This window comes from Sus scrofa, chromosome 7, assembly GCF_054392235.1.
Source record: "Sus scrofa isolate SSC_HxYL_T2T_F1_AM1 chromosome 7, Sscrofa_HxYL_maternal_Yorkshire_Landrace_v2.0, whole genome shotgun sequence".
NCBI lineage: Eukaryota > Metazoa > Chordata > Mammalia > Artiodactyla > Suidae > Sus > Sus scrofa.
This window is the reverse complement of record NC_139389.1, coordinates 64335643-64354528: the sequence shown is the minus strand read 5'-3', so window position 1 is coordinate 64354528 and position 18886 is coordinate 64335643. Positions and strand designations below refer to the sequence as shown.

Sequence of the window (18886 nt, the reverse complement as noted above, 5' to 3'; positions counted from 1 at the left end):
GGCCTCCCAAAAGGTGGCTGTTGGGTTGGGAATAGTGCTCTCATGGTCCCAGGTCTCCTCACCTGAAACCAAGCTCTCATGCTCCATGATTTCTGAACCTCCAGCATCCTAACTTGTGTAGGTATAGTCCAGGCTAGCAACACTCCTTTTAAAGGGGCTCCCAGAATTCCACATGGGAATTCCACCAACTACCTGTAGTTCCAGCATTGCTGAGGCCTGGGACACTTTACCCCTGTTAATAGTGTCAATCCATCTTTAGCCAATGATGTCCATGTTTTTGTCTGCTAGGATCTCTGTCCTAAACTCCAAATGGCCTCAACATTCCTACCAGGCTGTCTTGTCTGACGGTTATCTTAAATTCAACATGGTGTCAAACTAAACTCCTGATCTCCCCCGTCTCTCCCCTCAAAATGCTCCATCTGGGTAAGACTTCTCCATCTCACTTAATGGCAAGTCCATCTTTAAACTGCTCAAGTTAAAAACCATGATTCCTTTCTTTTCTCTTGCTTCTCACATCCAATTCACTAGCAAATCCATCGTCGGACCCTCTTTCACCGGCATACTGCAAGGGTCTCCTAACTGGTCTCCCTGCTTCCACCCTGCTCCCCTACAACCAGTTCTCAACTCAGCAGCAAGAGTGAGTTTTTCGAAACCAAAGTCAGGTAATGGCATGCCTCTGCTCAAAAACCCTCCAGTGGGGGAGTTCCCACTGTGGCTCAGCGGTAACGAACCCATCTAATATCCATGAAGACGTGGGTTCGATCCCTGGCCCTACTCATTGGGTTACAGGATCTGGCATTGCCCTGAGCTATGGTGTAGGTCACAGACGTGGCTTGGATCCTGTGTTGCTGTTGCTGTGGCGTAGGCTGGCAGCTGCAGCTCTGATTCAACCCCTAGCCTGGGAACTTCTATATGCTGCAGGTGTGGCCATAAAAAGAAAAAACAAAAGCAACCCCCCCCCCAAAAAAAACCCTCCAGTGGCTCCTTATAATGGTCTGCAAGGCCCTGGGATATCCTCACCTCACCACCATTGCACCATCTACTGCTCTCCCATTCACTATACCCCAGGCACACCTGCTTATGTTTGGACCCTGTCCTGCTACTCCCTCTGCCTGGAGTACTTTTTTTCCCAGTAAGTACTTCTCTTGTTTCCTTCAAATCTTTGCTCAAAAACAAAATAAAACAAAACAGAAAACAACAACAACAACAAAAAAACCAAAAGGGAGTTCCTGTCGTGGTACAGGGAAAACAAACCCACTAGGAACCATGAGGTTGCGGGTTCAATCCCTGGCCTTGCTCAGTGGGTTAAGGATCCAGCGTTGCCATGAGCTGTGGTGTAGGTCGCAAATGCGGCTCAGACCTGGCTTTGCTGTGGCTGTGGTGTAGGCCGACAGCTACAGCTCTGATTAGACCCCTAGCCTGGGAACCTCCATATGCCTTAGGTACGGCCCTAAAAAGACAAAAACAAAACAAAACAAAAAAAACGAATCTTTGCTCAAAGATCACTTTCTTGAAGAATCTGAACTTCCCCCACATTCCCCTTATGCTGAGATGCTTTTTCAAAGTACTCATCATCTTCTAATATGCTATATGATTTGCTTATTTGTTGTGGTTTTTCCTTATCGTCTGAACTGCCCACCAGCCTTCTCACCCCTAAGATTGTTGACTGAGGAAGGCAGGCCTGTTGGTTTCTTTGGCTTGTTAACTAACATATCCCTGGCCTCTAGGAAAGTGCCTGGCATGTGGCAGGCCCTTAATAAATAGTGGCTGAATGAATGAATACAACCTAAAAGTAACAGAATACTGCTGGTCCATGTCAACTAATAACCAGAGCTCCTTTTTTTTTTCCTTTTTACAGCCATACCTGCAGCATATTGGAAGTCCCAGGCTAGGGGTTGAATCCAAGCTGCCACTGCCGGCCTACACCACAGCCAGAGCAACACCAGATCTGAGCTGCATCTACAATCTACACCACAGCTCACGGCAACGCCAGATCCTTAACTCATTGAGAGAGGCCAGGGATCAAACCCGCATCCTTACGGACACTATGTAGGATTCTTAACCCACTGAGCCACAATGGGAACTTCTAGCGCTACTTTTTTTTTTTTTTTTGTCTTTCATCTTCTTTTCAGGGCTGCATATGGGGCATACGGAGGTTCCCAGGCTAGGGGTCGAATGAGAGCTCCAGTTGCTGGCCTACACCACAGCCACAGCAATGAGGGATCTGAGCTGCGTCTGCTACTTATACCATAGCTCACAGCAACGCCAGATCCTTAACTCACTGAGCAAGGCCAGGGATTGAACCCTCGTCCTCATGGACACTAGTTGGGTTTGTTAACCACTGAGCCATGACAGGAACTCCCCAGAGTTACTTTTTGATATCCACTTTGGTCTAGAATTCCCCCAAATTGGAAATTATGCGATTAACTTTTTCCACCTAAGCGCAAAACTTTGTATTGATCTGTTTTTTGTTTGCTTTTTTTTTTTTTTAGGGCTGCACCCATGGCATATGGAAGTTCCCAGGCTACAGGTTGAATCAGAGCTGCAGCTGCTGGCCTACACCACAGCCACAGCAACACGGGATCTGAGCCACATCTGTGACCTGCACCACAACTCACAGCAATGCAAGATCCTTAACTTGATCGAACTTGAGTCCTCATGGATACTAGTAGGATTCATTTCTGCTGAGCCACAACAGGAACTTCTATATAGATCTCTTTTAAATCTGTTGTTGTTGGCCCAGATTTCATCCCATTGATGTCATTTTGAATACTGACTCCATTATACATTTGGCTTCGCCTAGTTTTGAGTCATCTGTAATTTGATAAGCATTCTTGAACTTTATTCAAGAATCTTGCTGATAAGGATATGAGGTGAGCTGACCTAGCACTCACTTCTTGGTTTCTAAATACCACTCTCCAATAAAAGGTACCAGGACTCTTTGGAGAAATGAAAGGGAAAGTACAAAGTGAGCCTGAGACATTGTGTTGGGCTGGAAAGCAAGGAAGTGACTAAAGACTAATGGGGTCATGTCAAAAGGACAGAGGGCCAGCCTGATGTCCAAACCTGGGACAATTTGAGCATCAGAAGGCATAATGAAGTAATGGAGTCTAATGCATTGAAATAAAACAATCCATTAATCTATAGTAGAACTCAGAGAAGCGCAGAGAGAGAAAAAGAAGGATTAGAAAGGATGCTTTTCTCCATAGAAAAGGGCTGCCTGATAAATGCTGAAGAAATGGTAGATGAGAAAATCTAGATTAAAGCAAGGATAACCAATGGATGCTAACCATTGGGTGGAAGATTGTTAGAAAAGTCTATTAATAAGTCAAAGTCAGAGTTCCCGTCGTGGCTCAGTGGTTAACGAATCTGACTAGGAACCATGGGGTTGTGGGCTCCATCTCTGGCCTTGCTCGGTGGGTTAAGGATCTGGCGTTGCCGTGAGCTGTGGTGTAGGTCACAGACGTGGTTCGGATCCTGCATTGCTGTGGCTGTGCTGTAGGCCGGTGGCTGCGACTCTGATTGGACCCCTAGCCTGGGAGCCTCCATATGCCACGGGTGCGGCCCTAAAAAGACAAAAAAAAAAAAAAAAAAAAGGTCACAGTCAGAGCCACAGATGACTTACTAATTACCAATGGCAGGATATTTCTCTAAGGGAGAGCATGGTGGCCACCGTCTTAATCAAGTGGTTGAAAGTAACATCACTGGGAGAGGGACTGCTTGATATATTTACATGCTGATAGGATGCAGTAAGAACACAACTCATCAACCACTTCAGCAAAAGTGTGTTACCCAGCTCTAATAATGAGGACACAGTCAGATACATCCAGCATGCCATGAGACAAATAGCCTAGACTCTTCAAAAAGGTCAATATGATGAAAGGCAAAACAAACAGGGCAACTGTCTTAGGTTAAGAAGCTTAAAAGGGAGTTCCTGTCGTGGCACAGCAGAAATGAATCTGACTAGGAAGCATGAGGTTGTGGGTTTGATCCCTGGCCTCGCTCAGTGGGTTAAGGATCTGACGCTGCTATGATCCGTGGGGTAGGTCGCAGATGTAGCTTGGACCTGGCGTGGCTGTGGCTGTGGTGTAGGCCAGCAGCTACAGCTCCATTTAGACCCCTAGCCTGGGAACCTCCAGATGCCACAGGTACAGCCCTCAAAAAGACAAAAGACCAAAAAAAAAAGAAAAAAAAAGAAGCTAAAAAGACAGGATCATCAAATGTATTATGTGACTTGACTGAGTCCTGAAGGAAAAAAAAAAAAGGCCACAGAGCAATTAGGAAGATCGTAACATATACTGTGTATCAGATGATATTATGGCATTATTGTTCATTTTCTAAGGTATAAAAAATGGTACTATGTTTTTAGGAGAATGTCATTGTCCTTTGGAGATGCCTGCTGAGGTTTGTAGATGTTAAGTGTCATGATGTCTGCAACTTTCAAATGATTCAGCCAAAACAAGTGTGTGTGGGGGGGGTGTGTGTGGGGGGTCTGTGTGTGCGTTATTAGAAAGAAAGATGTGAACAAGACCGTGGCAAAGTTTTCGCAACCAGTTAATATACAAAAGTTATGGAGGAGTTCCCATTGTGGTGCAGTGGAAATGAATCTGACTAGTATCCACGAGGACACAGGTTCAATCCTGGCCTCACTCAGTGGGTTAAGGATCTGGTATTGCCGTGAGCTGTGGTGTAGGTCATAGACATGGCTTGGATCCTGTGTTGCCATGAGCTGTGGTGTAGGCTGGCAGCTGTATCTCTGATTTAACCCCTAGCCTGGGAACTTCCATATGCAACGGGTGCAGCCCTAAAAAGAAAAAAAAAAGAAAAAAAGTAAAGCTATGGGTGCTTTTAATCAGTGTTTGGTAAATTGGGGAGGGAAAATTGAGTGAGACAGGGCCAAAAAACAGAGTCCATTGTGACTAGAGCCCTCCGTCCGCGTGGAAACTGATCAATCTCCTTTGTAGGTTGAACACCTGGTGATGTCCTGTGCACTATTCAGCCCATGTTTCTTCATCTTATCCATAAGAGTAATACAAAAATTTGTAAGGAATCTTGATGGAATCAAGGTATTAGCTACAGCACTTCCTGTACCTCCTGCTTACTGCTCTTACCTAAAACACTGCCTTAATTAGTGTTTGTTGAACCCCTGAATCTCCACATCAGGTAGCTCCTCGAACGGCATCAAGGCTGGTTTGCCCTAGTGGCTTGGCAACACATGGGCTGTCCGACTGCCGAGCTGTCTCTGAGGGGAGGAGGCAGGGGCTGATGCAGCCTCACTCGGTGGTTAATTATATCCTGCTCCTAGCTGCTCAAATGCTTCAAGCATGTCTTGTGCCAACTGGGTGGCAAGCCGCTTGAGGATGGTGACAGATCCTGTCTTTGGATCCCTACTGCCTGGCACAGCACTCAGTCAGAACTCCAGAGGGTGGGCAAAATGAGGGACCCAACTGCTGGCCTGAAGATGAGCCCTCTAACCTGTGCCACCAGCATGGCGGCCTCAGCCCTTGGGGCTCCACTGTCTCCAGTTAGCGTGCTAATTTGTTCTCCCCAGAGTGGAAAAAACAGGAAGACAACTGGCAGAGAAAAACCTCCTTTGAGCTGACTTCCTGTGGGTTAAAGAGCGGTTCCCAAGCCAACGCCGTGTCTCTTGCTCCCCTCTGCCACTCTTGGATGTAGTCAAGTCTTCCTTGGCCAGAACGCCGGTGTTTATAAAGAGCTCAGGGGGAGGCTTGGAAAGAGTATAAAAAGAGACAAAGAGAAAAGCAACACTTCCTGCGCACCCCTAGCCAGCAAGATGAAGTCATCAGGTCTTTCTCCTCCATCCTCACACAGCCCTTGCCCACCCATCCTCACCCACCTTCCTTCTCTCTCTCTCAGGTTCCCTTTCCTGCACATATAAGCACATACCTAAGAAGGATACAAATGCAAGAATGAGGAATTCCTGTGTGGCTCAGAGGTAACAAATCCAACTAGTATCCATGAGGATGCAGGTTCAATCCCTGGCCTCACTCAGTGGGTTAAGGATCTGGCATTGCTGTGAGCTTCTGTGTAGGTCACAGATGCAGCTAGGATCTGGCATTGCTGTCACTGCAACGCCAGACAATCTTAATCTTAAATGCACATAAGATTTGTGCGTTTTCCTGTATGAAATGTATACCTTATACTCAGTATCATGGGAAAAAATAGCAAAGACACCAAAAGATAAAAATAACCCGAAAGGAGTTCCTGTCATGGCTCAGCAGTAAAGAATATGACTAGGATCCATGAGGATGTGGGTTCAATCCCTGACCTTAATCAGCGGGTTAAGGATCTGACCTTGCTGCAAGCAGCGGTATAGGTCTCAGAGGCAGCTTGAATCTGGTGGTGCTGTGGCTGTGGTGTACGCCAGCAGCTGCAGCTCTGATTCAACCCCCTTGCCTGGGAACTTCCACATGCCACAGGTGTGGCCCTAAAAGCAAAAAAAAAAAAAAAAAAAAAAAAAAAGAAGCAAAGAAAAAAGAAAATCTACAAGAGAAAGAGAACATAAAAGGAAGTGTAGCTAAAAATATAAATCAAATGAACACATGTGCCCACTACTTCTCTAACCTGCTCAGCACAAAGAAAAAAGGCAGTGAACCTAAGCTTTTGGACCCGGGTGGCTCCTGCCAGGCTGCCCCCAGCTGGGCCTGCCCACTCTCATTCCCACCCAGGGGAAACTGGCTCTCCAGCCACCACAGTTGTACTCTGAGAGTCATAGCTTTGTTTACAGCCCATGGAGGAGGCGCCTTCTGCCATGCCTAGTGGAGCTTGAACCCAAGGTCCCACCTGCCCCCTCCTGGAGTAGCACTCAAGCTCCTCCCGTCCCCTCTTGTCCCTGGGTTCTGACTGGCAGGCTGCCTAGCAAGGCCTTGCAGACACGTACTGGCTGCAGCCCAGCTCCCCAGGCCTTGGCCCTCTGCCACCATCCCCTCGTAGCCCTGAGCCTTCCTCTCATGCCAACTTGCAGCTGCAGCTCCCCTCCCTGCCTGGCTGGGCACACTGCTGGTGTCTCCTCCCCAGGGGCTGAGGAGCGACTCGGCTGCAACATCCATACATTTTGATGAGGAAGCGACACCAGCTGGCACTCCCTGTGTGTGCTTTTAAATTGGCCAATGACTTCCAGATCCCAGGGGCCAGGAGCCTCCCTGGGGCAGTGCCTTCTGCAGCGGAGGGCATTCACAGGACCAGCAGCAATAGTGCTTTCACATCTCACAGGCAGCTTGGAGCCAGGGTCTGGCCATAAATGCGAACGGCCTCATCTCTGTCCCCCAAGTGGCACTCCCCTCCACTGGTCCCTTGTGTTTCTTGCTCTGGTAAGTGGTTAGAATCCAGGGGTGAAGCACACCAGTTCTCCTGTCAGAAGGAGACTCTCAGCACCATTTGGGGGACTGAAAGCAAGCCACACGATTCTTCCAAACCTCAGCTTCCTCATCTGTCAGATGGGGACGCCAACAGGACTGCATCCTATTAGGAGAGCTGGTGAGACAGTGGCTGTACAGCGCCTCTTGCTTCTTATGTTATCTGATCACATCATTACCTGAAAGTGGCCATGACCATCTTAGATCCCCAACCCGAGAACCCCCTTCTGGGCCCTCCCCGCTGGTTTGGCCGCCTCCTACAAGCCCAGTGCTGAGGCTGCAACTCTCACAGAGAGGAGGAACCAGCCCGCCCAGCCCAGGCCCCAGGTGCACCCACTGTGGTGAAGAGCCTGCCGCCCGCCCGCCCGCAGCACCACCCTTGCTGGGGCCTGTCAGGGCCTGAGCTAGCCACTCCCTGGGAGGGGATCCCCCTGCCCCACAGGGCTGTGGTGCAACCAGCCAGGCTCAGCCTGTCCCTGCCCAGACACGGTACAACATGCAGTTGCCATTGTCACCGCTCTTCCCCCAACACAAGTTCAGGAGGGGCAGTCTGCCTGTGCCTGCAGGCCTGCTCTCTGAGGGAGCCTGGCTGATGCTTGGCACCTGTCACCCCCAAGGGGCACAATTACTGCTCAGTGACTCTCTTTCCTCTGAAACCATGGCAGCCACTCACAGAAGGCAGACGTTCAAGATAAGAGTGAGGAGCAAGAGGCCTAAGGGTCCAGAAGAGAACCTGGTTTCTGGTTTGACCTATCAGACCTGAGGCCCCTCCATTCCCAAAGATTTCAAGAAACCAGGAATCTACTTCTCCATTTGCCACCCAGTTCTTCCTCCTTAAATCTCACTCTGGGCCCCGGACCCCTAGCCATTGCTACATGCAAGGAACGAAGACCTGGGTTATGGCCATTCCCCCACCTTAAGGAACTAACCTCAAACAGGAGGGGCTCTCTGACCCCTGTAAGTTTCTCGGTCACCTGAGGTGACCTGGTGGCTACTATTCTTTCTCTCAGACAGAGAGCCTTGCTTTTGGTTTCAGTACTGCCTGCGGAGAGTGGTCCCAGGCAGGTGAGCCCAGGAGGTGAGGGATGGAAAGATGGGTTCCACAGATTTCCTGTGACTCCAAAGACTGCTTTGATGGGATGGAGACATTTACTATGAGCAAGTCACTGTGCTGAACTTTTTACATCTAGTCATTTCTCTCTCTTTTTTTTTTTTTTTTTTTTGTCTTTTTGACATTTCTTGGGCCACTCCCATGGCATATGGAGGTTCCCAGGCTAGAGGTCAAATCAGAGCTGTAGCCGCTGGCCTATGCCAGAGCCACAGCAACACGGGATCCGAGCCACGTATGTGACCTACACCATGGCTCACGGCAACGCCGGATCCTTATCCCACTGAGCAAGGCCAGGGATCAAACCCGCAACCTCATGGTTCCTAGTCAGATTCGTTAACCACTGAGCCATGCTGGGAACTCCCCTAGTCATTTCTTTAATTCGCACAACAGGGGAGTTCCTGGCATGGCTTAGTGGTTAACGAACCCTACTAGTATCCATGAAGACACAGGTTCGATCCCTGGCCTCGATCAGTGGGTTAAGTATCTAGCTAAGTTGCCATGAGCTGTGGTGTAGGTCACAGAGATAGCTCGGATCCTGTGTTGCTGTGGTGTAGGCCAGCAGCTGTAGCTCCAATTCAACCCCTAGCCTGGGATCCTCCATGTGCCTCGGGTGCGGCCCTAAAAAGACAAAAGACCAAAAAAAAAAAAAAAAAAAAGCTGTTCTTTCCTCTCTTTCTCCCTTCTTCCCTTCCTTCTTTCAAACACCTGCTACCTTTTTTTCTTTTTTCATTTTTTTTTAGAGCTGCACCTGCAGCATATGGAAGTTCCCAGGCTAGGGGTCGAATTGAAACCACAGCTGCCAGCCTACACCACAGCCACAGCAATGCAGGATTGGTGCCGCATCTGCGACCTACAGCACAGCTCACAGCAACATCAGATCCTTAACCCACTGAGTGAGGCCAAGGATTGAACCTGCATCCTCATGGATCCTAGTCGGATTTGTTTCCATTGAGCCAGACAGGAACTCCCCTGATGCCTTCTAAGCATTACTGAAGTCGAAGGAAACTGACATGGTTCTGTCTTCACAGAGCTTCCAGTTCATTAGGATCCCTTCCACTCTTCTTTCCAGATAGCATCTATCCTCATCCACATTTCTTTAGACACTTTCACTCACTTATTCCTTTGTCTCCAACAAAGGTAGTGGCCAGGGCCAACCTGGCGGAGCTCCAGAAGTGCTCCTGGCTTTGCAGGCTTGAATCGTGCTGTTGTCAATTGATTTCTGGGGTTGCTCCTCTGAGCACTCTGCCCAGATTTCCATTATGGCACTTGTGATGCTGCAGTGAAATACACATCACATCCCTTTCTCTCCATTTCTTCTGAGAGCTCCCTGAGTACAGGGGCCAGGCCTGCCTAACTTAGGTTTTTTTGTTTGTCTGTTTGTTTTTGCTTTTTAGGGCCATACCCACAGCATATGGAAGTTCCCAGGCGAGGGGGTGAAATGGAGCTGTAGCTGCTGGCTTAAGCCACAACCGCAGGAACTTGGGATCTGAGCTGTATATGCAACCTATACCACAGCTCACACAAGGCAGGATCCTTAACCCACTGAGCAAGGCCAGGGATCGAACCCACAACCGCATGGATACTAGTTGAATTTGTTTCTGCTGCGCCATAATGGGAACACCCTAACTCAGGTTTTTAATCTCTAGCCTCAGTGCGAAGCTTGGAAAGAGTAGGCACCCAGTAAATGTTTACTAAATGAATAAATGAGTTTTCTGCTCTAGTTGAGTGTCTCAAATCATTTCCAAATGATTCATTCAAGTGTTCCTTCCTGGATATCCTTCTCCACCTTCCTCTTAACCTTTTCAAAGGAAAGCACCTCATTGATGTGGGGAGTCCCACCTCCCTGCTTTAGGGCAGTCAAAGGATTTCTCACTCACACAGTCTCAGCAGACTTGTTGGCTTCAGAAGAGATGGTATTTTGGAGAGCTGCTGAATGCTTGGCTCCTGGGAATTTATTTAGGGCAATCCTGTCAGATACTACATTAAAGCAAGAGCCCCAAGGCACAGGACCCACGCACGAGGAAAAGAAGCTCTTTCAGTTCTCCCCAAGGCTGCAGCTTTAGTTTACCTGCTGCCAATGTCTCCATCATTTGATCACCTGGGACCAGAAGTCTGAGCCCTGGTTGCAAGGAGACATATCCCAGATTTCAGTGAGCTTCCATAAGAATAATCACCAAAGGAAAAGTCACGGCCTGGAAGTCAGGAGACTGGGTTCAAATCCTGACCTTCCCAACTGATTGTCAACTTGGGAAGTAATTTCACTTGTCTGGATCATTTCTCTTATGAACATGAGGGAGTGGGACCCAGTGGATTTCTAAAGTGCTAGAGTATCTACGGAAAAAAAATTTGTTTAATTGTGCATTTCCCTGTCCTTATGGCATTCGACCCTTACATGAAACCTGTGATTCATAAGCCAAATGACGTACTCACATTACAAGTGAGGAAATGTGGAGTTCCTGCTGTGGCTGGATACTGACTAGTATCCATGAGGATGTGGGTTCAATCCCTGGCCTTGCTCAGTGAGCCATGGTGTAGGTCACAGCCAATGTCTTGGATCCCGAGTTCCTACGGCTGTGGCTTAGGCCGCAGCTGCAGCTCCCATTCCACACCAAGCCTAGGAACTTCCACATCTGGCAGGTGCAGCCCTAAAAAGCAAAAAAAAAGAAAAAAAGAAAAACCAAAAAAACCCAAACAAAAAAACCCAAATAAACAAAAACAATTGAGGAAATATGAGGAGAAGTTGATGACCTTACCCTGCATCTTTTTGCCAGACCAGATAGTCTCCAGAGAGGCCACTAGAGAAGCTTTATTTCCAGGACCCCAACTTCCTTTCCCCCCTTACCCCTACATCCACTTTGTCACTCAGAGAGTAGAAGCCATAACAAAGAACCTAACTCAAAGGTCATTTCCACAACCATTCTGCGGAGGGGCCCAGGCCTTTCCCAAATTCCAAATGATCTTCCTCCGGGGCCCAGATTATTGCCTCTCAGTTGCAGGTTTGGCACAGAGGCCCCGGGTGGCCATGGGAACGTGGGCCCAGCCTCCTGCGCTGCCATGGCAACAAGCTCCCCCAGTGGCAGGGGCCAGTGCCCATCAGAGCGTGCAGGTGGCGCCCTCTTGGGAGAGGGGCCCAGCAGAGGTGGGGGGCGGGGGCAGCGGCTGCCTCAGAGCCCCGCCCCCTCTACCTCGCGGGGCCGCGGCTCTCGCCCGCCCGCCCTGTCCCCTGCGCCTACCTTAGTCAGGCGCGCGCGCGACCACTGCCCACGACAGGGCCACTTCTGCACGGTGGCGCGACCAGTCCTTCTTCCCAGATTGTGCCTAGACTCGTTCCTGCTTCCAGGCTGGGCCGACGCACTCGCTGGTGACCAGGGTGTCCCCGCGAACACCCTCAGTCCAGGACGTCGTCCCCGGATATGCGAGGCTTGCGACCAAGCCCCGCCCCGCCTGCGTTTATGGGCAATGTCCAGAGAAACCCTCCCAGGCTCGCCCGCTGCCCAGCCGTTCCCCGCCTCTGCCCCTGGGCGTTGATGGCGGCTCTAGACTCGCTACTAGTCCCAGTCCCAGTGGCGACAGCTCGGCGGCCCCAGCGGGCTGTTGAGCCCACAGCGCTGTCTCCTCCCTGACCTTCGGAGGCTCGGCCTGACCTGCCCTGGGCCCCGCAGGGGGCAATCGCACTAGCTGGAATCCCGCGGGCCAGGGCTGCTATCCTAGATTCTCATTGAAACAAATGGGTCCGTTTGCCTGCGCATGCATAGTAAAGCCAATTTACTGACACCAATCTACTACTGCCCAATTGGCTGTGTTACTTAGGGTGAGTTCCTAAACCTCTCTGAGCCTCTTCTGGGAAGTCTCAGAACAATAGGGACCTCACAGCTTTGTGGTGAGAAATGCAATTTTGTAGGCACACACCTGGCACAAGATCGGCTCTCAGTAATGGCAGCACTGTTGACAGCAAGAGCCAAGCGAGAGCGGAGCTGCTGAGCCACCCGCCGGGAAACCACCCACGTCTCCGCCCGTGGTAAATGCTGCTCACCGCCTCCCTTAACCTGCCATGGGCTGCGTTGTGGGAGTGAAAGGAAATGGGATCTGCCGGGAGGGTTGAGAGATATGGTTATAAATATCTAGCATTTATCAAGTGACCTTGGCTTGTCCCTCTTCAGCCCTTGCCTTATGGTCTCTCCCATCTTCCAGTAAAGCAACAGCGGCTCTCAGGATGGTTCCTAAAAGGACCGGTTCTGGGCGTGTAAGTGGCTGAGCTGGCCAGAGCTGGCTGGTCAAGGGGCTGGGGAAACAAGAGGCAGAGTGCCAGCCTCTTCCCAGGCCAGGCGAGGAGGCTTAAGTGCCAGCTGTTCCTCTGCTGCCTCTTCTCTAAGCGGAGGCGGGTAAGGGACTGCCAGATGCTGCAAAGAGTGCTCTCCCACACATAGAACACAGTGGTTATTTTGTCATGTCTACACAAGTGAACATATTTACTACAATAAAGTTTGAAAACAGAAAAACACAATGAAACCATCACCCTACCCAGAGACATTCAGCGTTAATATTTTCTAAAACTTTTCTTTAAGACACAACTTAAGTGCACAAATCTTAAGTCTACGGATACTAATATTTTGGTGAATATACTCACGTCTCTTTTCCGTGCATAGTAATACATTCACATTTTTTTAGAAAAAGGATTATTCACTAGAGTTCCTGTCGTGGCTCAGTGGTTAACAAATCTGACTAGGAACCATGAGGTTACAGGTTTAATCCCTGGCCTTGCTCAGTGGGTTAAGGATCCGGTGTTGCCGTGAGCTGTGGTGTAGATCGCAGACCCAGCTCGGATCCCATGTTGCTGTGGCTCTGGTGTAGGCCAGCGGCTACAGCTCCAATTGGACCCCTAGCCTGGGAATCTCCATATGCCGTGGGAATGGCCCAAGAAATGGCAAAAAGACAAAAAAAAAAAAAAAAAAGATTATTCAGTACATACCCTTTTATAACTTTTCCCTAGGACAGCAATATATCACAAATATTTTTCTGTAACATTAAAAAATCACATATTTTCATTTTTAATGTATTCTATCATATGAATGTAGCATTCATTTTTAACCCAGTCTCTACTATGGACCTTTAACTTGTTTCTAACTGTTCATTTCCTTAAGTCATGTCCAGACCAGCCTCCTGATACATACTTCCTCAATCATTTCCTTTCGTCCCTTGTATTCTTCCTTCCTACTCAGTCCCCAATTAGTAGTAGCTGTGTTTATAGTGAAGATGGTGCACTTGGCTTGTGCTTTAAAAATAGTTCATCTGCTTCATTAGCTCTGCCTTCCACATGCTGTTGGGGGGAGGGGGAAGCGACCCAGGAGGATATGCAAAAATCAGCACTGCCAAGTTTCCTGCACACGGGGCACGTTGTATCCTGCTGAGCCTGGACGGTTCAGAGGAGCTCCTGCTCTTGGAATCTGGGCCTTCCCTGTGGGGCCTCAGAGTTCCAGAGGGTTTAAGGCAACCTTGACCCAGACCAGTCCAGCCCAGAGCCCCCGGAAAAAAAGAATGCTGTCCACGTCCACATCCCTCCCTCCCTTCTCTTTCTCCATCCTCTTTTCTGCCTTCTGCCTCCCCCTTTACTGCCTCTTCTGCCCACCCTCTTTTTCTGCTTCTCCTCCAACCTTCTTCTGGCCTTTTCAAGGGAAACATCTGTAATGTGCTGAAAAAGGCCTTATCTTTAAAGTTATTGATCCCCCTCCCCAACCCTGCCCCCCTTCCTGGCTGTGAGACCTCAGGTGCCCAAAGGCTTGAGTTAATCACCTTCTCAGTTCACAGCACATTATCACCCTCAGTCTGCACAGGGTCGCTTGATTAATGTGGCTCTTCATTTCTTTTTATCTTTCCACTCCTCTGCCCACCCCTCCTCCCACCAGTTTAAGGTGTTTAATATATACTTTCGTTCATATGCATTCTTGCAAGATGTGTTGTACCACTGTATACATGGAATTTTAAAAAACTTTACTGTGGGAGTTCCCGTTGTGGCTCAGTGGTTAATGAATCTGACTGCGAGCCATGGATGGAGTGGCAGGCTCGATCCCTGGCTGCGCTCGATGTGTTAAGGATCCGGCATTGCAGTGAGCTGTGGTGTATGTTGCAGGCGAGGCTCGGATCCGGCATTGCTGTGGCTGTGGCTTAGGCTGGCGGCTGTGGCCAATTAGACCCCCTAGCCTGGGAAACTCCATATGCCCTATGTGCGGCCCTAAAAAAAAAAAAAAGACAAAAAATAAAAATAAAAAACTCCAGTGTGAAATAATTATAGACTCAGAGAAAGTTACCAAAAAATAGGACATAGTGTTCCACGAGCACTTTATCTAGCTTTCCCCAAGGATGACATACTCAACCATAGTACAAAAGCAAAACCAAGAAAGTGACATCGTTACGATACAGTTAAATAGAATAGAGACCTTATTCAGTTTTCACTTGCCTGTGTGTGTGTGTTTCTATGCTCTTCCACCCCATGAATAGATTAGTGTAACTACCATCACAATCAGATACACAAGGGTTCCATCACCGCAGGGGATCTCCTCTGTGGTGTCCTTTTATAGCCATGCTCTCAACACTCTGGTCTTTGTGCCCTGGCAACCACTAAGCTCTTCTCCATCTCTATGGTTTTGTCATTTGGAGACTGTTATATAAATGGAGACTTTTTTTTTAGGGCCACACTTGCAGCATATGGAGGTTCCCAGGCTAGAGGTTGAGTCAGAGCTACAGCTGCTGGCCCACACCACAGCCACAGCAATGCAGGATCTGAGCCGTATCTGCAACCTACACCACAGATCACGGCAACACTGGATCCTTAACCCACTCAGTGAGGCCAGGGATGGAACTCACATCCTCATGGATACTAGTTGGGCTCTTAACCGCTGAGCCACAGTGGGAACTCCCATAAAAGGAAACTTTTTTTTTTTTTTTTTTTTAGGGCCACACTCGCTGCATATGGAGGTTCCCAGGCTAGGGTCCAATCAGAGCCACAGCTGCTGGCCTTCACCACAGCCACAGCAATGCTGCATCTTCGACCTACATCACAGCTCACAGCAACATTGGATCCTTGACTCACTGAACGAGGCCAGGGATTGAACCCACAACCTCATGGTTCCCAGTCAGATTCGTTTCCACCGTGCCACGACGGGAACTCCAAATGGAAACTTTTGAGACTGGCTTCTCACTAACAAAATGCCCTTGAGATACACCTGGGTTGTTGTATGTATGGGTAGCTCTTTATTTTTTATTATGGAGTAGTATTCCATGGTATGGCTGTATCAGAGTTACATTCCATTAAAAGAAATTTGGGTTGTTTCCAGTTTGGAGCTATTACAAATAAAGTTGATATAAACATTCATCTCCAGGTTTTTGCATGGCTGTAAGTTTTCATTTCTTTGAGACATAAGCCAAATTTGAAATTGCTAGATCCTATGGTAAGTAAGCTTAGTTTCATGAGAAATGGCCACACTATGGAGTTCCCATTATGGCACAGTGGAAATGAATCCAACTAGTAACCATGAGGTTTTGGGTTCCATCCCTGGCCTTGCTCAGTGGGTTAAGGATCTGGTGTTGCTGTGGGCTATGGTGTAGGTCGCAGATGCAGCTCGGACCTTGTGTTGCTGTGGCTGTGGTATAGGCCAGTGGCTATAGCTCTGATTTGACCCCTAGCCTGGGAACCTCCATATGCCACGGGTGTGGCCCTAAAAAACAAATAGAAAAGAAAAGAAAAGAAATGGCCACACTATTCTCCAGAGTTCGTTATGTCATTTTATATACCCATCAGGAGTGTATAAGAGATCAGTTTCTCCGAGTTCCTGTCGTGGCACAGTGGTTAACAAATCTGACTAGGAACTATGAGGTTGCGGATTCAATCCCTGGCCTTGCTCAGTGGGTTAAGGATCTGGCATTGCTGTGAGCTGGTGTAGGTCGCAGACGTGGCTCAGATCCCGAGTTGCTGTGGCTCTGGCATAGGCTGATCCCTAGCCTGGGAACCTCCATATGCTGCTGGAGCGGCCCTAGAAAAGGCAAAAAGACAAAAAAAAAAAAAAAAAAAAAAAAAAAAAAAAAAAGAGAGAGAGAGAGATCAGTTTCTCCATATCCTTGCCAGGATTTGGTATTATCACAGTTTTATATTTTAGTTCTTCTAATGGGTGTATAGTGATATCTCATTGTGGTTTTAGTTTGCATTTCCCTAATGGCTGGTGATATTGAACATCTTTTTATTTTTTTATTTTTATTTTTTTATTTTTAGAGCTGCACCTGCTGCATATGGTAGTTCCCCGGGCTAGGAGTCAGATTGGAGCCACAGCAATGCAGGATCCCAGCTGCCTCTGCAACCTAAGCCAGAGCTCACGGCAACACTGGATCCTTAATCCACCGAGCGAGGGCAGGGATCAGACCCGCATCCTCATGGATACTAGTCGAATTCATTTCTGCTGAGCCACTGTGGGAACTCCTGAACATCTTTTTTTTTTTTTTTTTTTTTTTTGTCTTTTGTCTTTTTGTCTTTTGTTGTTGTTGTTGTTGCTATTTCTTGGGCCGCTCCCGAGGCATATGGAGGTTCCCAGGCTAGGGGTTGAATCGGAGCTGTAGCCACCGGCCTACGCCAGAGGCACAGCAACGCGGATCCGAGCCGCGTCTGCGACCTACACCACAGCTCACCTACACCACAGCTCACGGCAACGCCGGATCGTTAACCCGCTGAGCAAGGGCAGGGACCGAACCCGCAACCTCATGGTTCCTAGTCGGATTCGTTAACCACTGCGCCACGACGGGAACTCCCCTGAACATCTTTTTATGTGCTTATTTGCCAACTATAGCTCCTCTTTAGTGAAATGTCTGTTCATGTCTTTGGCCCTGGTTGGACTGCTTTGTATTTTTAATGTTCATAAATGGCGTTTTGTCATACACTTCATTCTGGTTTTTGTTTTTTATTCCACAGACCCATCCATGCTGGGTAGATACATACATCTTATCTACTACCTCTAGCTGCTGCAGGGTACTACAGGGTGTGCCTCTACCACCTTTTAGTCATCTACCCCCATACTGCCTACACCTCCCACCCCCATAAATAACTCTGCTATGAACGTCTTTATGCCTCTCTACCTTATGGGCCTTATGAGAATCTCTAAGATTATTCAAAGGATATGACTTGCACTGGTTCACTGGGTTCCCTGTCCCCATGCCCACCAGCGGTAGACCCCTGCCCTCGGTCAACTCCTGACAATATCCAGCTGTCTAATGTTTCCAGTCGAAATGATATAAAGTCATAACACTGTAGTTTTTAAAAAATCATGTTTACTGAGGTATACTTTACATACAATAGCACTGACACATTTTCCATGTGCAAGTCAATGAATTTTGACAAGTGTGTATGTACACCTGCAAACACAACCCAAATCAAGATACAATATAGGCGTTCTTGTTGTGGCTCTCAGCAGGTTAAGAATCTAACTAGTATCCATGAGGACACGCATTTGATTCTTGCACCTTGCTCAGTGGGTTAAGGATTTGGCGTTGCCGTGAGCTGAGGTGTAGGTCCCAGACACTGCTCGGGGTTGGATCTGGTGATGCTGTGGCTGTGGTGTAGGCCAGCAACCGTACCTCCCATGCAACCCCTAGCCTGGGAACCTCATATGCCACCGGTGCAGCCATTAAAACAAATAAACAAAAAAGATACAATATGTTCCCATCATCAACCCCAAGAGTTTCCACTGCCCTTTGTCATCAACCTCTCCTCCCCATCCCCCACATTCCATCACTAAATTTTTCTGCCTCTTCTAGAACTCCGTATAAATGGAATAGTTCAGTATGTACTCCGTTGGATCTAGCTGCTTTCAATAAGCATAATGCTTTTGTGAGATATATCAATAGTTCATTTTTTTTCCTGATCATTGATTGAGTAGTATTTATTTGTTTCACCTGCTGATGGACATTTGAGTTGTTTCCAGTGTGGGAAGTTTGGGGCTACTGTTCCTAAAACTGCTGCTAACAGCTGCTGTTTTAATTTATATTTCTCTGATTACTAATATATCTTAACATCTCCTCCTATGTTTATTACCTTTTAAATTTCTCCTTCTGTAAATCAGCTTTTTTTTTTTTTTTTTTTCTGTCTTTTTCAGTCTCATCCATGGCATGTGGAGGTTCCCAGACTAGGGGTCAAATTGGAGCTGTAACCGCTGGCCTACACCACAGCCACAGCAACAGCAACAGCAACACCAGATCTGAGCCGTGTCTGGGACCTACACCACAGTTCATGGCAACACTGGATCCTTAACCCACTGAGCTAGGCCAGGGATCAAACCTGCGTCCTCATGGATACTAGTCAGATTCATTTCTGCTGAGCCATGATGGGAACTCCCTAAATCACCTTAACCTTGCAACGGGT

At 48.2% G+C, this 18886-nt stretch overlaps 1 protein-coding gene across 2 annotated transcripts in view; it reads right to left on the bottom strand.

Moving 5' to 3' along the window:
- SEMA4B (semaphorin 4B) overlaps positions 1–11902 on the bottom strand; it is a 40853-nt gene extending 28951 nt beyond the window's left edge. The window contains exons 1-2 of one of the 2 annotated variants that reach the window (XM_084968634.1): positions 11721–11902; positions 10918–11132 (exon numbers count right to left, since the gene is read on the bottom strand). The gene's annotated coding sequence lies outside the window, so the exon portion shown is untranslated. The remainder of the gene's footprint in view (positions 1–10917; positions 11133–11720) is intronic. The other variant, XM_021098977.2, reaches the window with a different exon arrangement.
- Positions 11903–18886: the final 6984 nt, after the last annotated feature.